Source organism: Mandrillus leucophaeus, unplaced genomic scaffold (assembly GCF_000951045.1).
Source record: "Mandrillus leucophaeus isolate KB7577 unplaced genomic scaffold, Mleu.le_1.0 Scaffold700, whole genome shotgun sequence".
Classification (NCBI taxonomy): domain Eukaryota; kingdom Metazoa; phylum Chordata; class Mammalia; order Primates; family Cercopithecidae; genus Mandrillus; species Mandrillus leucophaeus.
Genome location: NW_012107587.1, coordinates 1,656,703 through 1,667,449, shown reverse-complemented (window position 1 = coordinate 1,667,449; position 10,747 = coordinate 1,656,703).

Below are 10,747 nucleotides of genomic sequence, written 5' to 3'. Positions count from 1 at the left end.
CTCCAAGTTCTGAGATTTGTTGCCACTGGTGCAAGTCAAAAGAATGTGCCAATGGTGTAGCCGCTGTGAGAAACAGTATGGCAGCCCCTCAAAAATTAAACATAGAATTGTCATATGATTTATTGGTTCTATTTTGGTTAAATATACAAAACAGTTGAAAACAGAGACTTGAACAGAGATTTGTACACCGCCGTTTAAGCAGGATCATTCACAATAATCAAATGATGGAAACAACCCAAATGTCCATCAATGGATGAATGGAAAAGCAAAATGTGGTACTTGCACACAATGGAATATGAGCCTTAAAAAGAAATAAAATTCTAGGCCGGGCGCGGTGGCTCAAGCCTGTAATCCCAGCACTTTGGGAGAGACAGGCGGATCACGAGGTCAGGAGATCGAGACCATCCTGGCTAACATGGTGAAACCCCGTCTCTACTAAAAAATACAAAAAAAACTAGCCGGGCGAGGTGGCGGCCGCCTGTAGTCCCAGCTACTCGGGAGGCTGAGGCGGAAGAATGGCGTAAACCCAGGAGGCGGAGCTTGCAGTGAGCTGAGATCCGGCCACTGCACTCCAGCCTGGGCGAAAAAAAAAAAAAAAAAAAAAAAAAAGAAATAAAATTCTAATACATGCTACAACATGGATGAACCTTGAGGACCAACTGCCATGTAAAATAAACTAGATACTAAAGGACAAATATTGTATTATTCCACTTACATGAGGTATCTGGAGTAGTCAAGTTCATAGAGACAGAACATAGTATGGTGGTTGCCAGAGGCTGTGGAGAGGGGTAAATGGAAAGTTATTACTTAACAGGTACAGGATTTCAGTCTGGGAAATTTTTTAAGTTCTGGAGATAGAATGGTAGTAATGGTTGTACAACAATGGGAATGTACTTAATGCTATTGAACTATACACCTAAAAGTGGCTAAAATGGTAAATTGTATGTTGTGTCTATTACAATAAAAAAAAAGGATGTACCACATGCTTTGGCTAATATTGGAGCTCCAGGATAATAACTTTGAACAAAATTTATTCCGTTCAATTCCAAGGCTATTTACTGAGTGTCCATTGTGTGTAAGGCCCACTAGAGGTTATTCAAAGAAATGAGGAATCAGTGAGACCTGTGAAGTCCTCAAGGAGCTGACACTCTAGAGAAATCTCAGAAAGTACACAAACACAAGACAAAGCATGATTAAAGCCATAAATAAGAAACAAATAACCTGAAGGATTGAGAAATCAAGGAAAACATTATTGTAGATTTGACATTTGAGATGAGCTCTTGGGTATTAGTAGCCAGGAAAAGAGCATGCTAAGCAGAGAGAATATGGGTTAAGGCTATGAGCCAATTGGAGGAATAGTAAGTGCAAGATGGGATGAAAATCAGAGCAGAAAAGATAACATTTAACATTTATTTGAAATTTATGATCTGCCAGAAACCAGGCATGGTGTTTTACACATATCTCATTTAATCTTCACAGCAGTCTTAGGTAATATTATCAAAGACACTTCTGGTTGCCTACCCAACAGCTTCTTTCCTCCTCTTCCCTTGCCACCAAGCCCTGATTTAATTTTGGCTATTCCCCCTGGACAGACCTGTCCTGGTAGAAGAGCACCTCCTCAGTCCTCAGTCCCCAGGAAGTGTCTTTATTCATCTAAGTCTGTAATACTAATTCCAATCCTGCTGGCATAGATTGTTTGAGCTAAGGGAAGTTGAGATTTGACCAAAAAAGAAATTATCACCCTCCCCACTTGGATGTCGGCCAGAGGACTTGTGGAAAGGCTTTATTCCCTGATTAAAAAAACAAAAACTTCACAAAGAGAATGACCCCTCTTTCTGCATCTGTTTAAGAACGTGAAGCCTGCGGCTGTGGTAGCCTTCTTGGGACCATAATCATATGAGTCTAAAGATGAAACTAACTCGCTAAAGATGAGAGAAAGGTGAAGGGAAGCTGCTGACTTTAAGTCTTGGAGTTAATCAACCCTGAAACCACTTTCCTCTCTATTTCTTCTTATTTAAGATTTTATATATATATATAATTTAAGCCACTTTAAGTTGGTCCTCTGTTAATTGCAGGCAAAATTTTACATATGAGTTTCCAAGTAGGTAGGGGATATATTTCCTATAAGTTAATGGTCAATGTGTCTGACTCTGGATTAGAAGAATACTGAGCAGGCGTGAGGGTGGGGGCAGGAGTTTAAACAGTAGTTTGGAACCTCAAACCACAAGGTGAAGTGGGTGAAGAGGGACAATTCTCTGGCTATGTGAACAGTTCAGGAATGCAAAGCATCGGTTGCATTATTTTAGAGTCACACCTCAGTTGTCTACACCCTGGGGGAGGCAAAGTGACGGTGTTTCCGTGGTGACTCAGCCCTTCCCCTTGAAAACCCAAGGAAACATCAAGTGTGTCCTTGTAGGCAACCTTCCCCCTGCCACGGCGGTGTTTTATATAGGGCAGTGCTTGGAAGGCCTCCTCTTCCTTTATGCTTGACTTGTCGCAATGTCTCCCACCTCCTCAACTCCCACAGTGTGGGGGACCAAATCTCATTCAACCCTCTCCCTCTGCCTCCCACACGTTTCCAGGCCTTCGAAGCAGCCGCCAAGGTGGAGTGACCTCCCTCACCAGTACTTTTACCACCTATTGAGAGGAGACTAAAATTGTCTTATATAAAAATACAGCTCCCTAGGCTGGGAGAGGATAGACAAAGGTTTTAACAGGAGGCAGCCAAAGGAGTCAGATAAACCTCTATTTGCATTCCAGCCCAGACACCATGAGCTGCATGACCTTGGGCAAGTCACTTGACTTTCCTGAAACTCAGTGTTATTGTCTGAGGAATGGGAGTAACATCACCTGTTCTGCTTATGTCAAGGAGCTAACGTGAAGATTTTTTTAAAAAGACAATCACTCTCAAATACAGCTGTTGTGCCATCTAGGGAACTGGACCTTGAGGGGCTAGGATTAAATGGAAATGTTCGTGTGGGTCAGAGGGAAAAAGACCAGAAACAAGAATTTAGTACACCCAAACGGGGTGGATCCCTAAAAGGAACCTGTGAAAACAGAGGGGCACATACTCCTTGGGAAAGGAGAGGGTATACTAATTGGCTGAATTTCTTCTGCAAGGACGGACCACAGGCCTGGGGTGAGCATTATTTCATTCAACTCTTCCATTAACATTATGAGAAGAGCATTTTCATCTCCATTTTATAAATAAGAAAAGTCACACCAAGAAAGGAAAGGTACCAGTTGAAGATTGATTCTGGCCTCCTCACAACTCAAGTTATGAGGTATTTTTTTCTGGAAGGCTTAAAGGTTTCTTAAGCCCTTTTGGCTCCTTAAGAGGAATGAAAGAGAACACGACCTTGGAAAGTGATCTTTTAGCATTGTGGGAATTTTCGTGCCTATGGTGGTAGCCCTATTCTAAGCAGAGGGTTCTAGAGCGTACATAGAAATAGTGCTAAAAATGACTGAAATGTAGATGTTCTTTAAATAGTGATGAATGATGAATAAAAGGAACCCACATTACAGTTCAAGCAACTTTCTAACTGCATAGCCTCAGATAAGTTATTGAAAAGACACAAGCTTCATTTCAACTGGAAAATGAGAGTTGACTGATGTCTCGCTTATGTCTATCTAATGGGGTCTGGGTGATAGTCAAAGGGTGAGAACAGTCAATTTTGAGACGTAAGTCAGGACCACAGCTGGAAAACTGAACAATCACTGAATGTGAGTATCAGGAGACCTCGAGTCCTCAGTCTTCTCATTTGTAAAATGAAAGATTTTACTAATCCATTGTTTTCATTTTTTGTTGTTGTTCTTAGCCAGCAGCTGAAAGGTGTTGCTACCTGCAATCTGACATGGCACCCCAAACTATTAGGTGAGTAAGTATGCTGCACAGATGAAAATAGCACAGGAATAGAGAGCTCTTCCAATGGGACCAAAGCCTTGTTGTCCTTCCACGTCTCCTACCAAGGCCACTTTGCAAGATATAGGACGGACCCCACCATCTCTGTGCAGTCTCCCAGATTTGACTTTTTTGCTAAGGAAAGAAGATTTCCTGGGGACCTCCAATGAACCTTTCTGTGTACCATACCATAACTCCTTATCCTCACAATAACCCTATGCAACAGGTGTATTATTATTAACCCTTTTTTACAGAAGAAACTGAGGCACAAAGGGCTTAACACACCCATGAAAGAAGACTTCTCACAGTGAGTGCCTCCTTCCAGAATGCAAGAGATTTCAGATCCTCAGTGATATCTAGTCTCCTAATCCAAAGGGAACTAAAATCAAGCAGAGAATAGTGTCTTGGTTTTGAAGAAAATGCCGGTCACAAGTGAAATGTTGTTTTTTCAGAAAAACTTTTCCATTATGGTCCTTTGTGAGAGCTAAGCCAAGTTGGTTACATGGCCTTAGTGACTGGGTAGCAAAGGGAGATGTCTAGAAAAATCCATGACATCACAGGCTCATGACATCCAATGTGTCAGAACTCTGCCATGTGGACTGACACCAAGAATCTATGTGTACGAAGAGAGCACTCTTTAAGCATTTGGGGGGAGAATGACTTTTCTGGTGGTTCTAATGAGTGTGGACGTGTCAGAAGCCTGGACCATACCCTTGTCTTAACGTGTGAACTTGGATAAATGAGTGTCTGTGTGCCTCCGAGAAGTGGTGAGAAAAGAAACAAAGCTGTTACTGCACAAGTGAACAGCCCAAGTTTCTGTTAATGCTATGGAATACACAGAGACTTACTTAGAAAGATATGTTCCAAGCATAAGGATTCTGCTCTCGGGAAGTAGCCCAGTGTCTTTCCATTATACTCTGAGCATTTTTGTGGCAGAAAATATGACTGATTGTTCATTCTGGTGTCTTTTTTCGACTACCTGCCATGTGCCAAGCATTTGTCCAAACCTTCACTCAGTATTCACTGAGGATCTCAGTAGTACTTTCTTAATCAAGAAATGTTTGTTGAATGCTTATCATATGGCAGATATAGTGAGAATCTTTCCCTGGTTCCTTCTTTTATCGAATCAAAAACTATTTGTTGATTTCCTATGTATGTTCAACTTCTAAATATTCACTCCACAGAGATTTTTTAGGTGTCTACTATGTGCTAGGTATTGCACATTAGGGCTGGAGACACACATGATTCAGACAGTGTCCCCTTTCTCTGATAACTCGAAGCCTATTGTCTTTGCTTTCTACAAGTCCAATTGTCCCATGGCCAATAGCCACCTAAAAGCAAAACTTCAACAGTAATATTAACACCTTGGATCTTTTAGAAATCCTCCATGCATAAATGTCCATCTGTAAAGATATCAACTTTAAGCAGAAATTAATACAATTGTGATTTTGTCTACATTAGAGACTTAAAGCATATTTGTCTCATGAATGCTTGCCTCCCTATTATAAGGGAACTAAAAAATAAGAAATGGATTGATGTTGCTATAAAAACCAAAACAGAAAGGAATAAGGAGGAATTGGAAAGGCCAGTTGACGTAATTTCCCCATCAATATTCATGGTTAAATTGACCAGATTGCTGTAGCATAATTTTAGGAGTTTGCTGTTTGGGGTTTTGTCTGTATGTGCTCAGGGTGTACAGTTCCAAGAACAGCTGTGACTCGACTTCAGAAGTATATGTATTTATATATTTCCATCATCATCTTCTCCATCACCATCAAATGTCAGTTCTCTTCCATGAAGGCAGTGGGGCCCATGTGATTTGCTGAGCCCACAATTATTCATCCTTCCTGATGTCCAAGTCAGGCTTTTGACAGCCCACATCCAAAGTCCACAAAGCTGCTGTTTCCGAGGCAGAAAAAGATGGGGCTCATCAAGGTCAGCTAGAGCCAGTATCTCCGAGTTGAAGCCACCAGAATGAAAGAGCATCTACTTCCCCTTTTGAGGGTACCCTTGATGTCAAGACCCACCATTCATCATTTCCAAATGTGGAAACTTGGCATTTGTTTCAGAAAATGCCAAATGTGTTTTCCTTGCATATCTGCTGGCACATCAGTGATCTGTCCTTAGTTAGATCTCTTTGAAAAAAGGAAAGACGCAAGCAGATCTTTCTGTCTCTTTTTTGCTAGATGATCTTGGATAAATTACTTAAATGCCTACATCTCAATAATTATATATAAACAATAGAAGCAATGATACTGAACAGAATTATTGTGAAGATCAAATACAGCATATGGCACAGTAGGTAACAATACAATTACAAATACTATTATTAATACTATTTATTGGGTGCTTATAATGTGGCATTTGGAAATAAATGTTAGTTCTTTCTCGTCTGAACTATATTACCTTTCTAAAATGTAACCTTCTTATCTGTACAACAAATCTAATAATATTTTACATATTTGTTTTAATGCAGTGGTTCTCAGCCTTAAGCATGCATCAGAATTTCCTGGAAAGCTTCTTAAAACATCAATTGCTGGGTCCCACTCCTAATGTTTTTGATTAAGTATTAATAGGTCTAAGTTAGAAACTGAGAATTTGCATTTTGAACAATTTCACAGTTGTTTCTGATGCTAACTGTCCAGGGTCACACTTTGAGAACCCCTACTCTAAGGATTAAATGTATTGAGCATATTTAACACACATTTATTGAGTGCCTACTGTGTACCAGGAACTGTTTTCAGTATGAAAGAAAAAGCAGTGAACAAGACAAAGTCCCTGCCTTCATGAAGCTTTCTTTCTAGTGGTGGCAGTAGACAATAAGTAAACCCATAAATAAACAATAACATTTCAGATTATGTTAAGTTCTTTGAAGAAAATAAAGCAGGTTAAGGGAATAGTGAGTGACTGAGTCTAATTGAGAAAGATTATTTCGGATTCGGCAGTAGTTAGGGAAAGCATCTCTGAGGAGGTCGTATCTGATCAAAAACGATAAAAAGAGAAGAAAACATTTGATTTTGGGGAAGAGCACTCCAAGAGGAAAGAACAACAGTGCAAAGATCCCAAGGGGAAAAAAAAAACATAACTGGACTTACACTGCTCAAAGAACATTCCAGCTACAGAGCAGAACAGGAGTGGAAGCAGGTGATAAGTTAGGTGACTGCTGAGATCTTGCAGGTGAGGGATGATGGAGGTGTGACCTGAGGTAGTGGCAGATAAGGTGCTGAGCAGTGATCAGATTCACATTGTACTTTAAAAGTCAAGCTGACAGGACTTGCTGTTGGGTTGGAAGTAAGGCTAGGGGAAGAGGAAAATCAAGAATGGGTCCTGAGATTTTTGGCCTTTCTTAATAAACTAAGATAATCTCTAAGCAAGTCTTTGGCACATAATAAGGGTTCAATACTCATCTATGTATTTTGGAATCAGAAAGTTTTCAGTTTAGAAATTCTAATGATGCCCTAAATGGTCACACAACCCATGCCCTGCACAACTCTAGGGGGCGCTATTATATAGACTGTGATATGAATGGAGTTGTGTAAAGAGGTTCTTCTGGGAAAGGTTTGACTTTCACAACTCTCTAACTCTGTATCAATATTATCCTTAGATTTTTTCATCTTTCTTCAACCAAATATCACTCCAATAAACTGAGTTGAACATTCATCATGAAAGCCACTGTGCCAGAGGCTGAGCATGTGTCACTAATTTGGGAGTATTTTAGAACTCAAAGACTTACATTTGGAGTATGAGCTTATACCAAGAAAGAGAGTCATCATGTCATCAATGATCAATATTAATATCGAAGTCTTTCTTGGCATTTTCCCAAGACTCCTTGCTCAAGAATATTGGGCCAGTTGCACCCCCTTGATTATGGGGGTAGCATTAGAATGATCGTGATATGTAACCTAGTCAAGTATCACCAGCCTGGATGCCCACCCCCTCCTGAGTGGAGTTGGCAAGCTTGACACTACACCAGCAGAGATAGAGATGCATGCATTCTGTGGGAGCAATCACGTCTGGACCCTAAATCTCTCCAAATATCATCAAGAAAGAAATATGACTCATGGAAATTCAGTTGTATTTTTTAAGTTTATTCTTGTCGATTATAGCTTAGGAGATTCAGTTTGTGTTTTTCATGCATCAAAATTATAAAGAGAGCAGAGTTTGTCACCACCAGCTTCCTTAGCCCACGTTGCTCTCTGTGCCTGCTTATTGAATTTACTCTGCATCAGTTCCCCATTCCTCTGCCCCCTGATCTTACCCAGTTGCCCATGCTCCAGATCTGAATTTAGCAACTCCATCAGCAGTTATTCATTGAGAAAGTATTATAGATCATTATAACACATATAGTGTTTCACACAGCACCCACGCTGGGTACTGCTCTAGTCTATAATAGCCAATATTTATTGAGTCCTTATTATTTGTCGGGCACTGCGCCAACTGCTTTCAGTAAATTATCTCATTTAATCCTCATGGTAATCCTATAGTTTTAGTACTATTATTATCTCCATGTGCAAATGAGAAACCTGGGAAGAGGTGAAATAATGCCTAAGATTACCCAGGAAGCTTATAGCAGGATGGGATGCAAACTCAAACCTTTCTGACTCACAGTTCATGTTTGTTGTTGTTGTTGTTTGTTTGTTTGTTTTTGTTTTTTGTTTGTTTTTTGAGATGGAGTCTTGCTCTGTCACCCAGGCTAGAGTGCAGTGGCATGATCTCGGCTCACTGCAACCTCCTGCCCTCTGGGTTCAAGCGATTCTTCTGACTCCCGAGTAGCTGGGACTACAGGCACGCACCACCATGCCTGGCTAATTTTTCTGTATTTTTAGTAGAGGTGGGGTTTCACCATATTGGCTAGGCTGGTCTCGGACTCCTAACCTTGTGATCCACCTGCCTCGGCCTCCCAAAGTGCTGGGATTGCAGGCATGAGCCACCACGCCTGGTCAAGCCCATGCTCTTAAACACTACCCACTGCCTTGCAAGGCAGGAGAAAACTAACATTTATGAAGCACCTATCATATGCCGTGTTCTTTACAAATACCATCTCACTTTATCCTCTCAGTACCTCTTCAAGATGGGTATCATTACCGCATATATGAAAACAAGGATCTCAGAAAGGTTAAGAATCTTATATGAGATGCACAATGACTTTGCCAGTGACTGAGCCAGGATACAAAACCAAGTTTCCTGGATGCCAATGCCCATGGGCTTTACATAGCACCAAACAGCCAAACGTCATAGCTTCATCAAGGAGCTGTAGTTTCTGAGGGGTTCTCTGAAGGTTGGATAGGATTTCAACAGGTGCAGATAGAGGGAGTGTCTCTGAATACAAATAAGAGCATGAGTAGGCCGGGCGCAGGGGCTCACGCCTGTAATCTCAGCACTCTGGGAGGCTGAGCCCAGTGCATCACCCGAGGTCAGGAGTTTGAGACCAACCTGGCCAACATGATGAAACCCCATCTCTACTACAAATACAAAAATTAGCTGGGCATGATGGCATGCTTCTGTAATCCCAGCTACTTGGGAGGCTGAGGCACGAGAATTGCTTGAGCCTGGGAGGAGGAGGTTTCAGTGAGCCAAGATCATGCCACTGCACTTCATCCTGGGTGACAGAGGGAGACTCCATCTCAAAAAACAAACAAATAAACAAACAAATATCAGCATGTGTAGACAAAACAGCTAAAATATGAATCTCTTTGCTAGGATACACATAGGAACACATAGGAACAATCAATGGTCTTGTTTCTCAGGAGTGCTAAACCAAGGAGAGGATATCCTCGCTTTCTGTATCTCTATACATCTTGTCTACGTTCACCATTTGAAATCCTTCAGTGACTTTTTATAGTACAGTATTTGCATGATATGTTTCCTATCTGCTTCTCTTTCTTCATGGAATTTGTTTACTCACTCTACTCCAGCCCCACTGACTTCCTTCTGATCTTCAAATTTATCTTTTGCCTGTAGGGCCTCTTGCATTTGTTCTTTGCTGTGCCAGTAACTTCCTTTTTGCTCATCTTCCTATGACAGGGTTTAGCTCAAACATCACGTCTTCTGAGAGGCCTTCTCTGGCCATATGTCACTATGATATGTCATTATGACTTTCTGCTTAAGTGTTTCTGGAAAAAAGAGGTCCATACATTCTCATCCATGTTTGCAATTTAAGAGAAAAAAAAAATACAGTTATAGGCCTTTTTCCAAAGTTGGCTAATCTGCAGATAGATCAGTTCTGCCCAAGTACTGAAATCAGCATTCAGCTGAATCTTCAGACACTTTCAAAGCAGCTTCTTGACATATGAAGTGTGAAACTGAGAGCAATTTTGGTGAAAATCAAAAATCAAGTAAGAAATCCCATTAGAAAAAAAGTGATTTTAAGCATTCAGGCTATAAAATCTTGTTTTGACAGATCACAAAGACAAAAGAACTGCTGCTCTTTAACCTAAAACATTGGTCCTGCTGACCTGAAACCATACCCACATCCCAATGGTTTGGAACAGCCCCCAGTACTCCCATAAGGACAGAATTCATGAATCCCTTTGCTAGGATACAGAAGGGTCTCTTTTCTGTAGGTGGTTCACACTGCAACACACTCTAACATTCTCTGGACCTGAATTCTTTCACTTATTGCAAGTCTCTTCCTTATTTTTGGATTACGGGGGATAGGGGGACTATTTTGTCCAAAAAACACACAGAGAGAGAGAGAGAGATTACTATTGGCCAAAAGACATCCCCAATTTCTCAAGGTTATAATATTTTTCTGTAAAATGCAATACAATATCAAGTCTCTTTCTTTTTTTTTTTTTTTAAAGTTGTGGAAAAACTTTTTTTTTTTAATTTTTTTTTTTTTGAGAC